Genomic DNA, 21,734 nt, shown 5'->3' on the forward strand with positions numbered 1-21,734 from the left:
TCCTTACTTCCGGGTTTCAGCCTCACAGTCACCCCGCTCCATCACTTCCGGGTTCAGCCCCCCACTCCTTTTCCTTACTTCCGGGTTTCAGCCTCACAGTCGCCCCGCTCCATCACTTCCGGGTTCAGACCCGCACTCCTTTTCCTTACTTCCGGGTTTCAGCCTCACAGTCACCCCGCTCCATCACTTCCGGGTTCAGCCCCCCACTCCTTTTCCTTACTTCCGGGTTTCAGCCTCACAGTCACCCCGCTCCATCACTTCCGGGTTCAGCCCCCCCACTCCTTTTCCTTACTTCCGGGTTTCAGCCTCACAGTCGCCCCGCTCCATCACTTCCGGGTTCAGACCCGCACTCCTTTTCCTTACTTCCGGGTTTCAGCCTCACAGTCACCCCGCTCCATCACTTCCGGGTTCAGCCCCCCCACTCCTTTTCCTTACTTCCGGGTTTCAGCCTCACAGTCGCCCCGCTCCATCACTTCCGGGTTCAGCCCCCCCACTCCTTTTCCTTACTTCCGGGTTTCAGCCTCACAGTCGCCCCGCTCCATCACTTCCGGGTTCAGCCCCCCCACTCCTTTTCCTTACTTCCGGGTTTCAGCCTCACAGTCGCCCCGCTCCATCACTTCCGGGTTCAGCCCCCCACTCCTTTTCCTTACTTCCGGGTTTCAGCCTCACAGTCACCCCGCTCCATCACTTCCGGGTTCAGCCCCCCCACTCCTTTTCCTTACTTCCGGGTTTCAGCCTCACAGTCACCCCGCTCCATCACTTCCGGGTTCAGCCCCCCACTCCTTTTCCTTACTTCCGGGTTTCAGCCTCACAGTCACCCCGCTCCATCACTTCCGGGTTCAGCCCCCCCACTCCTTTTCCTTACTTCCGGGTTTCAGCCTCACAGTCACCCCGCTCCATCACTTCCGGGTTCAGACCCGCACTCCTTTTCCTTACTTCCGGGTTTCAGCCTCACAGTCACCCCGCTCCATCACTTCCGGGTTCAGACCCGCACTCCTTTTCCTTACTTCCGGGTTTCAGCCTCACAGTCGCCCCGCTCCATCACTTCTGGGTTCAGACCCGCACTCCTTTTCCTTACTTCCGGGTTTCAGCCTCACAGTCACCCCGCTCCATCACTTCCGGGTTCAGCCCCCCACTCCTTTTCCTTACTTCCGGGTTTCAGCCTCACAGTCGCCCCGCTCCATCACTTCCGGGTTCAGCCCCCCACTCCTTTCACCCTGGGCTGATCACAGCTCTGGTTGGTTGTTTTCTGGTTGTAAATAGAGGCTGCTGACGTCGTTTGGTCCTGTGTTTTGCTCTTGGCTCTTCCGCTTTCTGTCACCTGATCGCATTGGCCCAGTTTCGCTGAGAAGTGGACGCCGCTCTGGGTAAGTCAATTCCTATTATAAGGCTCCTTTCTTAATTCTCACTGTTGGTGGCATTAGCTATCTTTAGCCCTCAAAGTTAGAAATTCCTTCTATGCTGATAAAGTGTGGCTGCCTTTAGCAACCTGTCTCTCTTTAAACAAGAGTTCTCCATAGTACTCGAGTGTAAAGTGCAGGTTTTGCTTTGAATGAATTCACAAATTGCTTCCTCCTGCCTCCCTCTGTTACCTGGCCACTGATATTCTTCGGTGTGATTACCTGATTACTTCTTATCAATAGAAATCAAACAAAATAAAACATGGAAAAGAAAATAAGATGATACCTTTTTTATTGGACATAACTTAATACATTTCTTTTTTTGTTTGTTTTTTGAAAATATTTTTATTACATGAGGAGTCAGTCACCATACAGCTTATATCTCCGTCCAAACCGTTCTATACAAATATATATAATGAAACTTTGTATACATCAACATGTAATAACTCTTTATCCATCTGATCTCCACATCATTTATTTCTTATCCCTTTCCACCCTGCTTCCCCCCTCCCCTCTCCTCCCCCCTCCCTTGTGTGTTTCCCAAACGACACATATTTTCTACTGCCCAGGCTTAGAGCAATGTTGTGAGAACAGAGTCTGAGTTCTTCCCCACAGATCTCGGTATTGACGAAGTCCGAGAGCATTAGCAGATTTATATGTCATGCTTACCCAGCTACCCATCTCTATCATATATGACTTCCATAGTTCCAGGTCCGGGGGGTTTTCATCAACCCACATCCTTAATATGCACTTCTTCAGAATTATCATTGCTAGTAATAAAAATTTGGACTGGGCCGCCCCCAGTCCTTGCTTTTGGAGTGACTCCCCACACCCCATCAGGGTGACAGAGTACTGCCATTCCACTGTGCACTGCAATATCTCTTCCAGCAGCTGCAGCGCCTCTGTCCAGAACTCATGCAGTGAGGGACACTCCATAAAGGAATGTAAGAATGTGCCCACATTTCTCTTACATTTGTTGCATTTGTCCTCTTCCCACATCCCCAGTAATTTTCCTCTTGCCTTGGTAATATGTACCCTGTATAGTATCCTGTACTGAATGTCTTGTAATGATGCATTCGGTGTTATCTTCCCCAGGTTCCGAAATACTGCCCCCAAACGTTCTACTGTGACCTCTTCTACTGTGTCTCTGCTCCATTCCTCTGCTAAGTGTGACATATGAGGCGCTTTTTTATGGTCTCTGATCACCTGATGCCACCTTGACAGCCCATTACTGAGTGGGCTAGTCTGCATAAACAAGAGGTCTAATTTAGTGAAGCGAGCTATTGACCGAGTCCTACGTTCTTCACTTAACACATAGTCTCGTGCTTGCAGATAGGCGAAAAATTGTGAGCCAGTTAACTGCAATTCATGTTTTACCGTATCAAAAGTTGGAAAGGTGTCATCTCCCTCCTTCCGGAACTGTCCTATAAATCTACATCCCTTTTCCCGCCAGCTCCCAAATATCGACACGCCCTGTCCTGCTGGAAAAGCCATGTTTCCCACTAATGGCATGAATGGGCTAACCCCCTTGCCCGCCTCTCCGTGTCCTCTCCACCACCTCCATGCCCTTTGTAATGCAGCCACGTAGGGGTTCCCCACTATTTTCCTAGCTCCCCGCACAGCCCAGGATTCTAGTATTGTGAGCGCATAATGCCACATTGTATCTCCTCAAATCCGGTAGTCGCAACCCTCCCTGTGCTTTACCTTGTGCCAGTTTAGCGAATGCTATCCTTGGGCGTTTTGAATGCCAGATGAAGGCGCTCACTATGCTTTTATATTGTTTCTCCTCTTCTCTGTTCACCCATAATGGCAACATTTGCATGGGGTACAATAACTTAGGCAGTAGCACCATCTTTGTGAGTGCAATCCTACCCATAAAATTTACTGGGAATTCCTTCCATTTTTTGCACAGTTGTTTTACCTCTTCTATGCGGTCAGTTAAATTCCTTTTATATACCCAGGCCTTGTCCGCGCTGAGGTATACCCCAAGATATTTAATACCTGTTTGTGCCCGCCGTAGTGGGAAGTTCCGCGATTCAAAACATTGACACTTATCATTAACCGCCAATGCCTCTGACTTTTCAAAGTTTATTCTAAGACCTGAGAAGGTCCCGAACTCACGAATAATCTGCATTACTAACGGTAAAGCTTCAGTTGCATCATCTATCATTAGAAGCATATCATCTATGAACAGATTTATTTTATGTTCTTCTCCCCCCACTCTTATTCCTTTCAAACTTGCTTCCTGTCTTATTTTAGCTGCCAGTGGTTCTAAAGTTAGTATAAATAATAAAGGCGACAGAGGGCACCCCTGTCGAGTCCCCCTTCCCAAAGCGATTCCTCCCGATAAAGAATCATTTATTAATATTTGAGCCGTCGGGGAGCTATATAGCGCCTTAATCCACTTCATGAAGTCCCCCTGGATGCCGAAACGCCCCAAGATCCAAAACATATATTTCCAGATCACCTTATCAAAGGCTTTCTCGGCATCCAGACTGGCCAACATGGCATCTCCTCTCCTTCCCTTCCCCTCCATCAAAACTCTGCATACTTTTAAGATGTTAGCCGACGCATACCTTCCCTTAACAAATCCAACCTGGTCCGAGTGCACCAAACAGGGCACCACACTCCCCAGACGCCCTGCAAGGACTGCCGCCAGTATCTTCACATCCTGGTTCAGCAATGAAATTGGCCTGTAAGAACTCACCAGTTCTCCATCTCTTCCTGGCTTGGGGATTACCACTATATGTGCATGGTTTAACACCGATCCCATGTTGCCCGTTTCCCTAATATCCTCGCACATTGCAATGAACGGTTCCACTATCATATCTTTAAGAATTTTGTAATATTCCCCTCCCAGGCCATCCGGGCCCGGTGCTTTTGCTAGGGTTAATCGTTTAATAATATTTTGTACCTCCTTCCCCTGAATTGGGGCATTTAGCATCTGCTGCTGCTCTTCCGACATCTTGGCCAACCCCACCCCCTCAAGGAAATCTCTGCATTTATCCTCTGGGAAGGATCCCTCTTCGTACAAAGACGTGAAAAACTGTTCAAATTCCCCTTGAATTTCTGCTGCTGTGTCACATATTTTTCCCTGCCCGTTTTTTATTTTACTTATGTATTTCCTTGATGACCTCTGATTTACAAGAGACGCCAGCATTTTACCTGTTCTATTACCCCATTGATGTAATTTATATTTGTACAGTTTGACGTTATACATCGCACCTTCATCCAGCATAGCCTGTATGTTTTTCCTGCACTCCATATATGTTTGTCTATTATCTTCAGTTGTGCAACCTATTAACGCCCTTCGCGCTTCCCGTAATTGCATAGTGAGCTCCTTCATTTTTTCCCCCCTATTTTTATTCGTGGTCGCAACATATGAAATGATCTTCCCTCTTAACACTGCCTTGGCAGCTTCCCAGAAGATTCTTGGGCTCACCTCCTTTGTGTCATTATCTCCTATAAATTCCAGCCAGCTCCTTCTCAGATATGTGCAGAAATCTCTGCTTTTATATAATGCTGGATTCATCCTCCACCTAACTCGTCCATCCCTCTTTCCCCAGGATATCTCCACCCACACCAGAGCGTGGTCCGATACCGCTGGCTCTTCAATTCCCGAACGAGTCGCTGCGACGCTAATTATGTGTGATACCAATAGGTAGTCCAGGCGAGAATGTGCCCCATGGGGGTGGGAAAAAAAGGTGTAATCGTGATCTTCTAAGTGTTGCTGCCTCCATATGTCCACTAATGCTAAATCTTTCAATAGCAAGTTAACTCCCTTATCCTCATGATCTTTACCCGCCCTCCTCGCTGGCTTACAATCTATTGATGGATCGCTTGTTATATTGAAGTCCCCTCCAACTATAAGCTGATAGTTATCTAAGGCCATCAGCTTGGCTATTAATGTACTAAAAAATTTCTGATTATAAATATTGGGAGCATAAACACTGCATAGCCCCACCCTTTTCCCCTGCAGTTCACCTGTCACTATTAGGAAGCGACCTTCAGGGTCTTGATACATGTTATGCAAATCAAAAATCATATTTTTCCTTATCAATATTGCCACTCCTCTTTGTCTTCCGTTATAAGCTGCATAGAATACCTCCCCTACCCAATCTTTCTTTAGTTTAAGATGCTCTAATTTGTTTAGATGGGTTTCCTGCAGCATAGCCACATCCGCTTTTTGGCGCTTTAGGGCCTGTAGAATCTTTGTTCTCTTTACTGGGGAGTGCACTCCATCCACATTCAGTGACACAATCTTAAGACTAGCCATTAAGGGCGGCGCTTTTCTTTTCAACTCGTGCTCTAGTCTCCAACACAATCTGCGGGCCTCCCAGCTGAGCCCCCAGATTTAAGCTACCTTGTACTTGACTCTGTTGGTTCTCACACTTCTCTTTCATTTTATTCCCTCGCCTGCTCATCTTCCACTTAGATATTCTTTGAGAAACTTCTACTCCCTCCCTCCCTCCTCTCCCCTCCCTCCTCTGCTTCCCTCCCCCCCCATTTTCCCCCTGCTATTCTTACCCCTTAAACACACGTACCCCTTATGCGTACCAATGCACAACATATTCACTCCCCTTCACATCACCAACTCTCCCGAGTTCCGTCCTCATTACCCTTGTCCCCCCCCCTCCCCCCGGGATATCTCACACTTCATGCAGTACCGATATTTCTTAATCATTCCATTATATTCCTGTAACCAGATACTTGTGCCCTCTAGTGAAGAAGAAACATGGATATTAACAAGAACTTGTGCATACGTAAAGAGTCAACTTGCACACTACATAACTTAACTGAGCCTCTCATGGCACTAACTTTTCTTTCATATCTGTGGTTGCGCTTACATACTGTTCTAGTCCATTGCATGTTCGTTGTCTTCTGTGAGCGCCTTGCATCTTTGCCAGCTCCGCAGCCCTTACATTCCAGTGAGAAAAAAAAAAAGGTTTTCCCAACACATTTTAACTGTTCCTTCTCATTGTAAGGTGGTCACAAATTTTTCCAGCTCTGCTGCTTCGCTGAAGAACAAAGTTTTGTTTTCGTGCAACACCCGCACCTTTGCCGGGTATAGTAAGGCGAATCGGACTCCCTTGTCATACAGTCTTTTGCAATGCCGGCCCATAGCTTTCCGCTGGTCCGCGACTGTAGCCGAGTAGTCCTGAAAAAGCAAGATTTTCTCCCCTTCATATGTAAGACCCGATTTATTCCTGTATGCTTGTAGCAGTGCTTCCTTGTCCATATAATTCAGCAATTTTGCAAGCACTTGCCTTGGCCTGCTCTCGTTCTCTCTTATCGGTCCAACTCTATGTACTCTTTCCACTTGCAAGGGAATTTTATTGGCGTCCAGGCCCAGCTCTTTAGGCAGCCATTGTTCCACCATCTTCCTGAGTTCCATTGCTTTCACTGACTCTGGTATGCCCACAAGCCGTAAATTATTTCTTCTGCTGCGATTTTCCAGATCGTCAGCTTTCTGAGTCAGCTGCTCACATCTTCTTTCCAGCGCCTCTACTCGTTCGTTCGTGTTCGCCGCTGTGTCTTCACAAGTCGAGACCCTGTCCTCCACGTGCTGTAGTCTAGCGCTCTGGCGCTCCAGCGCCTCGCGGATTTGATCAACCGACGTTTGCAATTTGGTCAACTTGTCTTCTAGCATTGTGGATATTTGTTGCACCATGTCTCTCACCATTTCAGCAGGTAATGGGCCCACCGTTTCTACCTGCGGAGTCGCCGCCATCTTGCTTTGTGCCGCGTTAGGAATTTGCTTTCCCCGCGGGGTCTTGGCGGGCATAACCTCCTGTACTCTCAGCGCAACGCTTCCGCGACTCGCTTTCGTTGTGCCTCTCACTTTCCACCGTCTGTAGCTGCGGATTTTAAGTTAATCCCGGGGGGAGAACGGTGTTAAATAGCTGATTCTTAAGCGGTCAAGTCGGAGCCCGTTTCAGAGGCCTCCGCTCAGCTCCACGTCATCACGTGACCCCCCTTAATACATTTCTTGATTAGCTTTCGAAGGTTGCCCTTCTTCCTCAGATCGGAAATAAGCAAATGTGCTAGCTGACAGTGTATATAAGTGAAAACATTCAAGCATTACTATGACAGTCTGACAGGGTGGGAGGATGGGGGTGGGTCGGAGGTATGCATGGGGACATCAAAGCATATCATTGATATTTTAACAGGATGGGTGTGGATAGGTGAGGGGTGGGGTGATCAACAGAGACATACAGCTTTATGGTTTATAATGGGCTGGGAACCCCGGATCCTTGTTAAGTCCTTTCTGTTGGGTGTTAAAATATTCAATCATTCTGACTTCAAAGGTCTTACGTTCTTGTATGGTTTTAAAGTTACCTTTCAGGATTCTCACTGTGAAATCACTGGTACAGTGTCCTGGTTCTGTGAAGTGCTGTCCCACCGGGGTGGGGGCCCTACTGGCTGTATTGCTCATATGATGTCTATGTAAATTGAATCTTGTCTTAAGCAGCTGGCTTGTTTCTCCAATATAGCATCCTTCGTTACATTTATTACACTGAATGATATATACCACATTGGAAGATGAGCAAGTGAAAGATCCCTTTATGTTGAATATCTTTCCATTGTGGATGACTTTGGGGTCCTGTGAAATATTTTGGCATAGTTTGCAACTGGATAAATTACAGGGAAGTGTGCTCTTCTGTTCCTTTTCAGTCTGTGAAGGAAGTTTACTTCTGATTAGCTTGTGTTTTAAATTGGGTGGCTGTCGGAAGGCCAGTACTGGTGGGGATGGAAATATCTCTTTCAGTAATTCATCCTCCTGGAGTATAGGTTGTAGATCTCTTATGATTTTCCTCAGTTTTTCCAGCTCTGGATTGTATGTCACTACAAGCGGGATTCTGTCTGTGGATTTTTTCTTTTTGTACTGTAGCAGATTCTCCCTGGGTGTTTTGAGGGAGGAGGCAATATTCTTGGAGATTATTTTGGGGTTGTAGCCCTTCTGTTTGAAGGATTCAGTCAGGCTTTTAAGGTGTCTGTCTCTGTCCCCTGGGTCAGAGCAGATACGGTGGTATCTTGTGGCTTGGCTGTAAATGATGGATCTTTTTGTATGTGAAGGATGGAAGCTGGAGTTGTGGAGGTAGCTGCATCTGTCTGTGAGTTTCTTGTATATAGATGTTTGTATACAGCCATCACTGATTGAGACCGTGGTGTCCAAAAAATTGACTTTTTCTGAGGAGTACTTCTTGTAATTTGTATTTCCTACCCCTGTTATTAAAATTTAATAAAACATTTCTAAAAATGAAAAAAAAGGAACATTATAAGGCACTGGGCTTTGCTGACTTTCAGGTTAATTCACCAAAAAGCAAACTTTATTAACTTCTTAGATTAGAAGGGTTGAAAACTCTTTTACATTAGTAATAGGTTTGATTTTTATAATAAAGTATAACCAAGCATTGATGAAATCAGAATGTCCAGTGACAAATAATTGTACAATCGTGTGTATACCTTTATGTAAAAGTAAACATAGATATTTTGATTTAAAAAACAAAACACCATATAACTTAACAGGTAACCTACTAACAAGAGCTACTAGTAAAAATCTGCCCAAGATGAGATATTTGAGGGTATTGCATTGCTTTCAAGATTCTGTTTCAAATAATAATCAATAGAAATAAAACATGGAAAAGAAAATAAGATATCTTTTTTATTGGACATATCTTATTTTCTTTTCCATGTTTTATTTTGTTTTATTTCTATTGATTACCTTTAAAACTGGACTAACACGGCTACCACATCTCTCTACTGAAATAACAGAGCTATAGTAAGAAGTCATCAAAGCAAAAGTAAACTATTGATGTAACAGAATGGGAGGTAAAGTTCATGTTTTAAAATTTTAATGTCAGTTTTCAGTATAATTTTTACTCTTACAAATTATGAAAGATAATTTTGAATAAAAGGCTTCCATACTTCTTGAAACTTTTTGGTGTTCTCTTTCAAGGAATATATCAGGTTTTTTTCCATTTTAACTGTATCCCACACTTGTTGTAACCATTCATTCTGAGTCACAGTCCATCCCTGTTTCCAGTGTTTTGCTGTTACACTTCTTGTTGACAAATAAAGGGCCTGAATTGATAAACTGTTTTCAGTGGAAACACAATGGATTGGGCCCCATCCTAATATTGTCATCGGAAATTTTGTGTTTATGGTTTTTAATATTGCTGTGTGAACTGAGTAACAAAAGTTTATAATGACTACACAGTCCCACAACATGTGATTAAAAGTTCCTTCACACTGAAAACCTTTCCAACATAAACAGGATGATTCAGGTAGTTGTTTATAGTTGCATTAAGATTTTTAGTTGAGTAATTATTCTACTCAAATCAATATATTGTTAATAAAACTTGTAATACCTTGCGGAAATTAAGAAGGAGCTTATAGGCTACTGGTACAGTCTTTAGTTTTGTCTTATTTGGACTACTGCAATGTTCTATATGTGGGATTAAATGTGGGTCTTCTTAGAGGACTTCAAATATATAGAACACAGCAGCACGCCTAATTTATCGATCATTTTAGGTATGTGTCAGCTTTTCTACTCTTGAGAAAGCTTCACTGGCTTCCAGTAAGGTCTCGTATATTGATTAAGCTGTGTTCTATGACTTTTTAAATAATTTATATATAGGAAAGTTAGTCCATCTTTCAGTCAGAAACTGGATGCAGATTATCTTTGCTGTTATAATGCCCTTGTCCAAGGGGGTATGAAATACAAAACCCTGTTTAATGGAACATTCTTTTGTCAGTTACCACACTGGTGGAATTCATTTCCCCTGAATATTCAACAAATTTCTCAGTATTCAGCTTTTAAGAAAGCTATTAAAACCCATTTTTATTACCTACCTGAAAAATCGTTTTTGATTGCTCTCTGTTTGGATGTTTTAAATTGATGTGCATTCAGGAGTTTGTCCTGCCTCTGCTGACTTTGTTCACTGCATAGAGCTCTCGCAAAATGTAATGGTAATATGAAACATTTGAAAGAATATAGCCATACTGTCATGTCCCCTACCTCAACGCAAGCGTTGACACGCTGTAAGGAGTATGAAGGAAGGAAAAGGGTGGAGAGGAACCCCAGCTTCCTACAGGGGAAAAGAGAGCTGGAGGGTAGGAGGGAAGACCCTAGGGGGGCTCCTGTTTTGCCTAAGAGGGTCATACCAATAAGAAACTACAACTCCCAGAAAGCCCCAGGAGAACCCCGGGTAAGGAGAAATAGGGTGCAGAACCAAGAAGCTCCAGAAGAGGGCGGCCAGAAAAGGGAAAAAGCTGAGTCACCACCCTGGTGGAGGAGGTGGCTGAACCGGTGGGGAGGAAAGGAAAAGCAGCCAAGCCCGGTTAATGAGGAAAAGAGAGATCAGCTGGAAAAGGGGTGGGGAGAGGAGAAAATGGACTGGGCTCCAGAGAGACAGGAGGAGGAGGAACAGGAGGCCATGGAGCAAGAGGAGCCAGAGAATGTCTCAGAAGAACCGATGGAACTCTTGGCGCTGAGGCAGCCAGAGCAGGAGGTATAGTGGGAATGCCCGGGTCAAGCGGGAGGAGGTCAGGAGAGTAAGGCTGACCAAGAGGGTGGGACCTGAGGCTTTGAGCCCGCGCAAAGCCTGACTTAATTGAACTGTGCTAAGAGAAGCCTGGCTGTACTTGGACTGTGTTTAAAACAGCCTGACTTAATTGAACTGTGCTGAGAGAAGCCTGGCTGTACTGGGACTGTGTTTAAAACAGCCTGACTTAATTGAACTGTGCTGAGAGAAGTCTGGCTGTACTGGGACTGTGTTTAAAACAGCCTGACTTAATTGAACTGTGCTGAGAGAAGCCTGGCTGTACTTGGACTGTGTTGAAAACAGCCTGACTTAATTGAACTGTGCTGAGAGAAGCCTGGCTGTACTGGGACTGTGTTTAAAACAGCCTGACTTTATTGAACTGTGCTAAGAGAAGCCTGGCGGTACTTGGACTGAGTTTAGCACAGCCTGGCTATATTGAACTGTGCTAAGAGAAGCCTGGCGGTACTTGGACTGAGTTTAGCACAGCCTGGCTATATTGAACTGAGTGGAGAAAAGCCTGGCTGTATTTTGGACTGTGTCTAGCACAGCCTGGCTATATTGAACTGAGTTGAGAAAAGCCTGGCGGTAATTGGGACTGTGTTTTGAACAGGCGGGCTATATTGAACGGAGTGGAGGAAAGCCTGGCTGTATTGTGGACTGTGGTTAGCACAGCCTGGCTATATTGAACGGAGTTGAGAAAAGCCTGGCTGTAATTGGGACTGTGTTTTAAACAGCCTGGCTATATTGAACTGAGTGGAGGAAAGCCTGGCTGTATTTTGGACTGTGTTTAGCACAGCCTGGCTATATTGAACTGAGTTGAGAAAAGGTCTGCTGAATAAAGAAAAGTAAAGGAGGAAACGAAAGCTCTGGGCCGGTGGTGTGGTAAGGCCTTCCCGGACTGGGCCAGACGGAGACCTTTTACAAGTGGTGGCAGTGGTGGGATCATCTGCAGGACCTGTCGCTGGAGGAGGCCGCGACCGGCCTAGACGAAAAGCCCCCGAGAGGGCCAACGCTGAGAAAGGCGCAGACCCGTCTTGGGTTCCGGTAAGCGGGCCCAACTTGGGGGAGGGGTAGAGGGAGCAGAGAAAGAGTCCAACATAAGTGGGGTAATCGCACTTGGATGTGGTTCTCTGTTGTTTTTTTTCCCAGGTGACAATTCCCGTGCCAGGATGGACCCCAAGGAGATCTTCGGGTGGATGACTCTGCAGTTCCAAAAACAGCAGGAGCTGACAGCAAAGATAGTCGAGGACGCATTGATGGCGGCCAGGGATCAGCAGCAACCAGTACTAAACATGCTACAAGACTTTTTCCAGAGAGGGGCTAGTGCTCCACGAGAGGGGGACACAGGAGCGAATGGACTGGGGCCCGGAGGAAGCGGTGCGGTAGGACAAGCCTCCATGCATGCACTTAACTGGGGAAAGTTGTCCGAGCAGGATAATGTGGACGATTTTTTGACTGCATTTGAGAGGGTGGCTGGGGCGGCTGGGTGGCCACAAGAGCAGTGGGCCATGAGATTGGTGCCGTCTTTGTCAGGGGAGGCGCTGGCAGCCTTTAGGGATTTGTCTCCTGGTGAGGCTGCCAACTATGGAAGGTTGAAAGAGGCTATTAAGGACAGATATGGACTCAGTACACAAGCTTACAGGCGTAAGTTTAGAGCCACTAAATGGGAAAAGGGGACCCCCCCTAAAGCGGTAGCAAATAAACTAATGGATTTAGTGAAAAAATGGGTGGAGCCCGAGCAACACACCCTGCACGAGGTACTACAAGAACTGGTAGTGGAGCAATTCCTCCAGGGTCTGCCAGCCGAGATTAGGGCAGAATTAATAAAGAGGGGATGTAAGACGGTAGAGGGAGTGACCTCGGGGTTGGAGTGTTACCTAGAAGCCCAGCAGTGGGGTGGACCAGAGCGGGAGGGAGGCAAGGCTCGGGTGTTAGAAAAAGGGGAGCAAAAAGTTTCCCTAGTTAAGCCGGAGACCCCCGCAGGGAGTAAAAAGACAGGGCTAGACACCGGCCAGAGTAGAAAGGCTACTCCTTTTGGGAGCAAGGTGTGCTTTAAGTGTGGTAAGGCTGGACACTTCAAAAAAGATTGCCAGTGGCGGGAGGGGTGGATCTCTCAGGTGGCCCAAGTGTTTAGGCCCCGATACCTAACTCAGGTTAAGGTGGAGGGAATGCCCATCACAGCCATGTTAGACTCTGGGGCGGACCAATCCATGATCTCTAGGAGGTTGTGGCAACAAATACGAAAGAGGAGGACCCCGGGTAGGGATACCTATGATGGAGGGGTGTCCATACAATGTATTCATGGGGCCAAGACACGTTATGCGCTCCAACGGGTCAACTTACAGGGGCCTACCGGGGAGATAGAGCTGGCCATGGCCATTCTACCCCGATTGCCCCAGGACATGATTTTGGGGAGGGATTGGCCACCGTTTATAGAGTGTATGGGCGAGAAAAAAGTGTTGGTCACTACCAGAGCTCAGTCTCTCCGCGAGGCGGACGGGGAAGAGGAAGGCATAGGGGCAGTTTTTCCTTTTCAGGGGGAGGTCTTGGGCGAGCCGGGCCGAAAAAAAGAGAGAAAAGCAGTGAAAAAAAAAGAACAGAAAGATCGAAGGGAGGCTTTTCAGCGGGTACAGAGGGAGAGTTACCTGCCGGTGGCTCCGGAAGAATTAAGAGAACAGTTTCCCCAATTTCATAGGGAGCAGGCCACTGACCCTACTTTAGAGTATGCCTGGGAAAGGGCGCGCCAGGGAGAAGGTCAGGTAGCTCCGGGGTTCATGATAGAAGGGAACATATTATATCGAAGGGTGCCAAGCTGGGAAAACTCGGGAGGAGGGAGACAGCTAGTGGTCCCCCGGGCTTTTCGTCCTTTGGTGGTAAGGCTGGCCCATGATCATCCGCTGGGCGGACATAAGGGCTCCCAGGCTACCCTGACTCAAGTATTGGCGAGGTTTTATTGGCCAGGTGTTTATGGGGAGGTGGAGAAGTACTGCAAGTCCTGCACCAACTGTCAAAAGGTATCAGACAGATTCCCTCCTAAAGCACCGTTAAAGCCTCTTCCGAGGGTAGAGCAACCGGGGAGGAGGATAGCCATGGATATTGTGGGGCCTGTAACTAGGTCACAGAGAGGGTTCCTCTATGTCTTAGTAGTTATGGACATGGCCACCAGGTATCCATGGGCCCTGCCATTAAGGAACATTTCAGCGAAGGGTATTGCCAGGGAACTCATAAAAAATTTTTGTGAGGTAGGTTTTCCCCAAGAAGTCTTGACCGACAGGGGGTCCAATTTTATGTCACATACCTTAAGGCAAGTATGGGAGGCGTTTGGGATAAAACATATACGCACGGCAGCTTACCATCCGCAAACCAATGGGATGGTGGAACGCTTTAACAGGACCTTAAAGGGTATGCTGAAAAAAGCCTTAGGAGAGGATAGGACCGGGTGGGACCAGCTTTTACCATTTGTGCTATATGCATACCGGGAGAAGGTGCAAGACTCTTTAGGAGTTTCACCTTATGAGTTAATGTTTGGTAGGAGACCCAGGGGTATGTTAGATATCGTACAGGAGCATTGGGTGCCGCCCAAAACCACCGATCAGTCTGTGGTTGAATATTTACAGGATCTGAGGGGCCGATTGGATAGGATACAGGAATATGCCCGGGACCGGCTGGAACAGAGCCAAGAACAACAAAAGGGGTATTACGATAGAGGGACTCGGGAAAGGGAGTTTGCATCCGGGGATAGGGTCCTTATCCTGATATCGGAAGATCCACATAGGTTCGCCTCTAGGTGGAAAGGACCCTGGGTGGTGAGGAGGAGACTCGGCCCCCTCACGTATGAGGTGGCAAATGAGAGGGGTAGGGTTCAGACTTTTCACGTTAATCTTATGAAACCTTGGGTAGCTAGGGTAGGGTTTCAATCTCGGGGGGAAGAGAAGGAAGGAGAGGAGTTAGGGCCTCAAATACGGGAGATTTTCAAACCCGGTGAGCCCGGAGTTAACCCCCGGCTACCCCAGGGGCAGCAAAAGGAGATAAGAAGGCTTTTAGAGCGCTTTAAAGATGTTTTGACGGCATGCCCGGGGAATACCCACCTAGTAGAGCATGATATTGTAACGGAACGGGGTAAAATAGTACGGCAAAGGCCCTATAGACTCTCCCCAATGAAAAGGAGGGAAGTCATTAAACAAGTGCAGGAGATGTTAGATTTTGGGGTAATTGAGGAGTCCCATAGTCCCTGGTCAAGCCCCGTGGTATTAGTCCCAAAACCTGAAGGGGAGTGGAGATTTTGTATTGATTTCCGCCAACTTAATACTATCTCTCGGACGGATGCCTATCCTATGCCTTATATTGAGGAGCTGGTGGACCGGTTGGGGTCAGCACAGTATCTTACGACTCTAGATTTAACAAAAGGATACTGGCAGATTCCCCTGTCTCCGGGAGCTCAAGCCAAGACAGCTTTTAGTACCCCCATAGGCTTGTACCAATTCAAAAGGCTCCCCTTTGGCCTTAATTCGGCGGCGGCGAGCTGCCAAAGATTGCTTGACCGGGTCCTCAGACCACATCAGACATATGCTGCGGCATATATGGATGATGTGGTAATACACAGTGAGGACTGGAACACCCATTTGAAACACGTCGGGGCGGTGATGCAATCTTTTAGGGAGGCCGGACTTACCTTGAACCCTAAGAAATGTTACTTTGCCCAGTATAGGGTGAAGTATTTAGGGTATAACGTAGGCCGGGGGGAGGTGCGACCCTTACTGAATAAAGTTAAAAGCATCCAAGAATTTCCCAGGCCCAACAGGAAAAAACAATTGCGTAGTTTTCTGGGTATGGTGGTGTATTACAGGAGGTTCATCCCTCACTTTTCCGAAATGGCCACTCCATTAACGGACATGTTGAAGGGTAAGAGTCCGGATCATCTGAGGTGGGGGGAGGAGGAGTTAAGGGCCTTAGAGCAGATGCAGAAGGCCTTGTGCCAGGAACCAGTGTTGAAAGCAGTAGATTTCGAAAAACCCTTTATTCTGCAAACCGATGCTTCGGGGAGGGGGCTAGGGGCAGTGCTGTCTCAGGAACATGAAGGGGCAGAACATCCGGTACTGTATCTAAGCCGTAAACTCCTACCTCATGAGAACCATTACTCCACCATAGAGAAGGAATGTTTAGCAATAAGATGGGCGGTACAAGAATGTACGGTCTATCTCAAAGGGAGGCCTTTTAAGCTCGTAACGGACCATGCTCCATTGAAGTGGCTGAATTTAATGAAAAATAATAACGGAAGGCTAATGCGCTGGTACTTGGCATTGCAACCCTTCCAGTACACAGTGGAGCATCGTCCGGGGAGATGTTTGGGAAATGTAGATGCCCTATCCCGGGTAGGGGAGGATAAGGAGGAAAAGGGAAAAGAGTTGGGGAGTGAAATCTTAAGGGGGGGGGTATGTAAGGAGTATGAAGGAAGGAAAAGGGTGGAGAGGAACCCCAGTTTCCTACAGGGGAAAAGAGAGCTGGAGGGTAGGAGGGAAGACCCTAGGGGGGCTCCTGTTTTGCCTAAGAGGGTCATACCAATAAGAAACTACAACTCCCAGAAAGCCCCAGGAGAACCCCGGGTAAGGAGAAATAGGGTGCAGAACCAAGAAGCTCCAGAAGAGGGCGGCCAGAAAAGGGAAAAAGCTGAGTCACCACCCTGGTGGAGGAGGTGGCTGAACCGGTGGGGGGGGAAAGGAAAAGCAGCCAAGCCCGGTTAATGAGGAAAAGAGAGATCAGCTGGAAAAGGGGTGGGGAGAGGAGAAAATGGACTGGGCTCCAGAGAGAGAGGAGGAGGAGGAACAGGAGGCCATGGAGCAAGAGGAGCCAGAGAATGTCTCAGAAGAACCGATGGAACTCTTGGCGCTGAGGCAGCCAGAGCAGGAGGTATAGTGGGAATGCCCGGGTCAAGCGGGAGGAGGTCAGGAGAGTAAGGCTGACCAAGAGGGTGGGACCTGAGGCTTTGAGCCCGCGCAAAGCCTGACTTAATTGAACTGTGCTAAGAGAAGCCTGGCTGTACTTGGACTGTGTTTAAAACAGCCTGACTTAATTGAACTGTGCTGTGAGAAGCCTGGCTGTACTGGGACTGTGTTTAAAACAGCCTGACTTAATTGAACTGTGCTGAGAGAAGCCTGGCTGTACTGGGACTGTGTTTAAAACAGCCTGACTTAATTGAACTGTGCTGAGAGAAGCCTGGCTGTACTGGGACTGTGTTTAAAACAGCCTGACTTTATTGAACTGTGCTAAGAGAAGCCTGGCGGTACTTGGACTGAGTTTAGCACAGCCTGGCTATATTGAACTGTGCTAAGAGAAGCCTGGCGGTACTTGGACTGAGTTTAGCACAGCCTGGCTATATTGAACTGAGTGGAGAAAAGCCTGGCTGTATTTTGGACTGTGTCTAGCACAGCCTGGCTATATTGAACTGAGTTGAGAAAAGCCTGGCGGTAATTGGGACTGTGTTTTGAACAGGCGGGCTATATTGAACGGAGTGGAGGAAAGCCTGGCTGTATTGTGGACTGTGGTTAGCACAGCCTGGCTATATTGAACGGAGTTGAGAAAAGCCTGGCTTTAATTGGGACTGTGTTTTAAACAGCCTGGCTATATTGAACTGAGTGGAGGAAAGCCTGGCTGTATTTTGGACTGTGTTTAGCACAGCCTGGCTATATTGAACTGAGTTGAGAAAAGGCCTGCTGAATAAAGAAAAGTAAAGGAGGAAACGAAAGCTCTGGGCCGGTGGTGTGGTAAGGCCTTCCCGGACTGGGCCAGACGGAGACCTTTTACAACGCACACTTGACTGGCACAGCCCTGAGCCATGTGTGTGCAGTTCTTCTCTGACTGCAGCCTCCTTGATTGCTTTGCTGCCACCCACCTGGGTCTGCTCTTCCTCTGCCTGGCTTCCCTTGCTTCTCTCCTATTGGTCTTCCAGTCCCTCCTTCCCCTGCTCTTGTCCTATGGCTGTGCCCCTTCTCCCTGCTAATGTCAGATGCCAGCACTTTATCAGCTGAGCTCTCCCTAGACTCCTTGCTTCGGCTTCTACTTTGGTAGGTGTTACTTGCTCAGTAGTGTGCACACTTCTCCTCTACTTTGTTCTTTGTTGCTGACTTAGCCTGTACCTGGATTACTCTCGTGTCTGCTGCCTGCCTACTGACTCTGCCTGTAACTGGATTACTCTCATGTCTGCTGCCTGCCTACTGACACTGCCTGTACCTGGATCACTGTCTTGCCTGCTGCCTGTCTGGCCGCCACGCTCATCACCCCGCTTCCTGCTCCATCTCGTAAGCCCTGCAGGCCACCCGCACCTAGGGGCTCAACCTCTGGGGAACAGCGGTCAGCGCAGGTGAAACCCGGAGTTGTCCGGCCGCCAAGCAGAACCTGGTCCGAGTACCAGGCTCGGCAGCGCTCTACTTGGTACAAGAGCTCACAGGTCTGACACATACATTTTCCCAGAAGGAATCATCCATATTTTTGTTTGTGCTCTGTTTCCATGTAGACGTATAGTTATGCTCTATGCCTGGATTGGCCACTGTTGGAAACAGGATGCTGAGCTTGATGGACCTTTGGTCTTTCCCAGTATGGCAATACTTATGTACTATATGTACTTATGTATTGTTTGAGTTCAGATTTTTGGCAAAGTTTGTTTATAACTTCATTGTTACAGCCAATGGAGAACAGAGCAGGGTCTAGTTCACTCTTCCTGTTGTAATTCAGATACATAGTAACATAGTAGATGACGGCAGAAAAAGACCTGCACGGTCCATCCAGTCTGCCCAACAAGACAAACATATGTGTAAACCTTACCTTGATTTGTACCTGCCTTATTCAGGGCACAGACCATACAAGTCTGCGCAGCAGTACTTCCCGCCTCCCAACCACCAGTCCCGCCTCCCATCACCGGCTCTGGCACAGACCGTATAAGTCTGCCCTCCACTATCCTCGCCTCCCAACCACCAACCCCTCTTCCCCACACCTGCTCCAGGTCTTTTTCTGTTCTTGAAAGATGCTTTTTTGGCTGTAATAGCATCTTTCACCTTATATTTTCACCATATTTGTTGGCTTTTGCTCTCTTTTCACTTTTGCTATCAGTGGTGTAGCTATGAGTGGGCACAGGCCCACCCATTCTGGTGACTATTGAGGGCCCCAGAGCATCTTGGTGGCAGCTGGCTTGCTCCCCTGTCCTCCGCGCCTAGATCTAGCATCAGCTCTTCCCACAGCCCGCCAAATGCCTCTCTCTCTCCAAGCCACCCCTCCTCACTCTACCTGAGAACTGTGGGTGGCAGCAGCAATTCACAACCAATTCCTGCGCTGTCTCCACAGGGTTCCTTCTGATGTATCCCGCCAGAGAGGAAACTGCTGTGTCCTCCTCTCGCGTCATCACTTCCTAAGGGAGCCCTGTAGGACTGGCACAGACAGCAGATGTGAATCACTGCTGCTACCGGCAGGTCTCAGGAAGGAGGAGGTTGAGAGAGGGGGAGTTGCTGGGCTGTGGTCGGGAAGGGGCAGATGCCAGAGGCAGAGAAGGAGAGAGATGCAGGAGAAAGTCGAAAGGGACGACCCAAAATGGCAGATCTGGCTGTGCTACTGAGTTCAGTACCTCTGCTCTAGGCTTCTAAGATGGTATTTAAAAAAACAACAACAACATCCATGCCTGATTTAAACTCCTAACGTTTGCAGCTGCTTCTTTTATCTTGTTTTGTTTTAACCACTTTTGTCATAGTTGCCTTTTCAAAAGTTGAATGCTACCACAGTACAGTTTCTTTGTGTGTTTACTCCAAATATTAACTCGAATTTGATCACATTATCACCCTTGCCTAGTAAACTTGAGAATTGCCCTGCTGGGTCAGATAAAGGGTCCATTTAGCCCAGTGTTCTGTTTCCAACAGTAGCTAATCTAGGTTACGAGTACTTGGCACAGTTCCAAAGTGGCAAGATTAATAGAAGGGCCCTGAAGAAAGATAAGAATAGATAAGGTTTTGAAAATATTTGATAATCCTGAGCATGTGGGAAGGCCAGGGAGGAGGGGGTGGGCAGTGAGACTTTCATTTTGTGGATCTTCCTGTTCCGGCCACACCCCCCTCCCCAAATAAAGGAGTCAAACTACAGTTATGCAACCAAACTATTTACTTCTTGTAGAGCACAATTTTCTCTTTCAGATGATATTGTTCACAAGCTGATTCAGGCAGACTCTTTTTTAATAATTGGCTTTGAACTTTGGTACATTTTACCATTTGCACTGTCAGTGCCAACTTTTAAGAGATCCTGCAGGGCGGTTATAGATGCTGGTTAGTTGCAAATCTGGCAGTATTATGTCCAGCACAAGCATAATGCTTGTTCAAAATTTCAAGTCCGTATCTTTGCATGGAAGTTGTTGCGGTCTGAATATTGGTCCAAATATGTTCCGATGAGTTGCAACCAATTTTGATGCACACTTTGAGTCAACTTGTTTGACTGGATTTTGCATCCATAATGTTAAAATGTATTTCATCGGAATTAGCATCAAAAACTGTACATGATTTGAATTTTTTAGCCATTCTTATAAATGTGTTTGGATTTTATTAGACCTCAAAAATGGCATTTTGGTAAATGTCGCGCGCTCATGGACTGACAACCTTTCAGAAAAGGGGGTCTAAATCTGCAACTATTGCAGTTAGAGACCTCAAATTTTGGGAAACTTCGTTTAACACCTGACTCGCACAACAGATAAAATTTGAACAAAATTGGAGACATGATGGTTGGAAGGTTTAGACCACTTGGCATGGAATGACCCAACTTGCTTTTCTAACTGGATTACAGATGTTTCTTTGCAGTTGGATTGTATTTTGGGGAGAAGAGTAGCAGGGCGGAACCTTTATGCCATAGTGCTGAGGCCGATCATGGAAACACCAGAAAGGGGCACATTGGTATTATGATGTATCAGGCAGCAATCATTTTACCTTTAGGCAGACTGATTGGGTGCGTGGAAGTGCAAAGAAACTGAGTGGAGTACGGAGTTGATTTGTAGTTTAAAAGAGAGGGAAGAATTGAAGATAACCCCCAAGAATCCTAATGGAATTGCGGAGCAGGATTGGTTGACCATCCAAAGAAGGGGAGGGGCATGAGTTGGGCAGAGCGTGAAGATGAAAAAAAGATGGGTTCGCACTTTGACCTGTTGAGGAAAAACAGATTAGATTTAAGCCAAAGAAAAACTTGAGGGAGACGTATATGACACAGAAGGGCAGAAGAATCAGAGACTTTGCAAGCGATCTGTATGTCATCCACATAACAAACAGGGGTACAACCATGATCTTGAATAACAGTAAGGAGGGGAGCCAAGAAAATATTGAAGAGTGTGAGACACAGAATAGAGCCTTGAGGAGCACCATTTTGAAGGGGAAGAGGAGGTACTACTACTACTACTACTTATCATTTCTATAGCGCTACAAGGCATGCGCAGCGCTGTACACCATACACAAAAAGACAGTCCCTGCTCAAAGAGCTTACAATCTAGATAAGACAGGTAAACAGAACAATAAGGGTAAAGGAATAAGGCGAGAGGTGCAGCAAGATAAAAGGGACGGAATCTGGAATTAGCAGTAGAGGAGAAGGGGACAGATAAGAGAGATTTATCTACAGAACGGAGTATCCGCCAAAAGATAGTTGTTATTAGCGGTTATTAAGATAACTTGAAAACCAAATGAGAACTTTGTCATTGATGCCAATTGATGGGAGATGGTGAAGAAGGAGAGAATGATCAACAAGGTTGAATGCTGAGGATAGGTCAAAGGACATA

The 21,734-nt window shown here is 46.9% G+C and overlaps 1 protein-coding gene across 1 annotated transcript in view; it reads left to right on the forward strand.

The window, feature by feature from the left end:
• The first annotated feature begins 1,266 nt into the window (after positions 1–1,266).
• Positions 1,267–21,734, forward strand: part of IST1 (IST1 factor associated with ESCRT-III) — a 58,259-nt gene continuing 37,791 nt past the window's right edge. Inside the window, exon 1 of the mRNA XM_030192783.1 lies at positions 1,267–1,367. The gene's annotated coding sequence lies outside the window, so the exon portion shown is untranslated. The remainder of the gene's footprint in view (positions 1,368–21,734) is intronic.

Source organism: Microcaecilia unicolor, chromosome 2, assembly GCF_901765095.1.
Source record: "Microcaecilia unicolor chromosome 2, aMicUni1.1, whole genome shotgun sequence".
Classification (NCBI taxonomy): domain Eukaryota; kingdom Metazoa; phylum Chordata; class Amphibia; order Gymnophiona; family Siphonopidae; genus Microcaecilia; species Microcaecilia unicolor.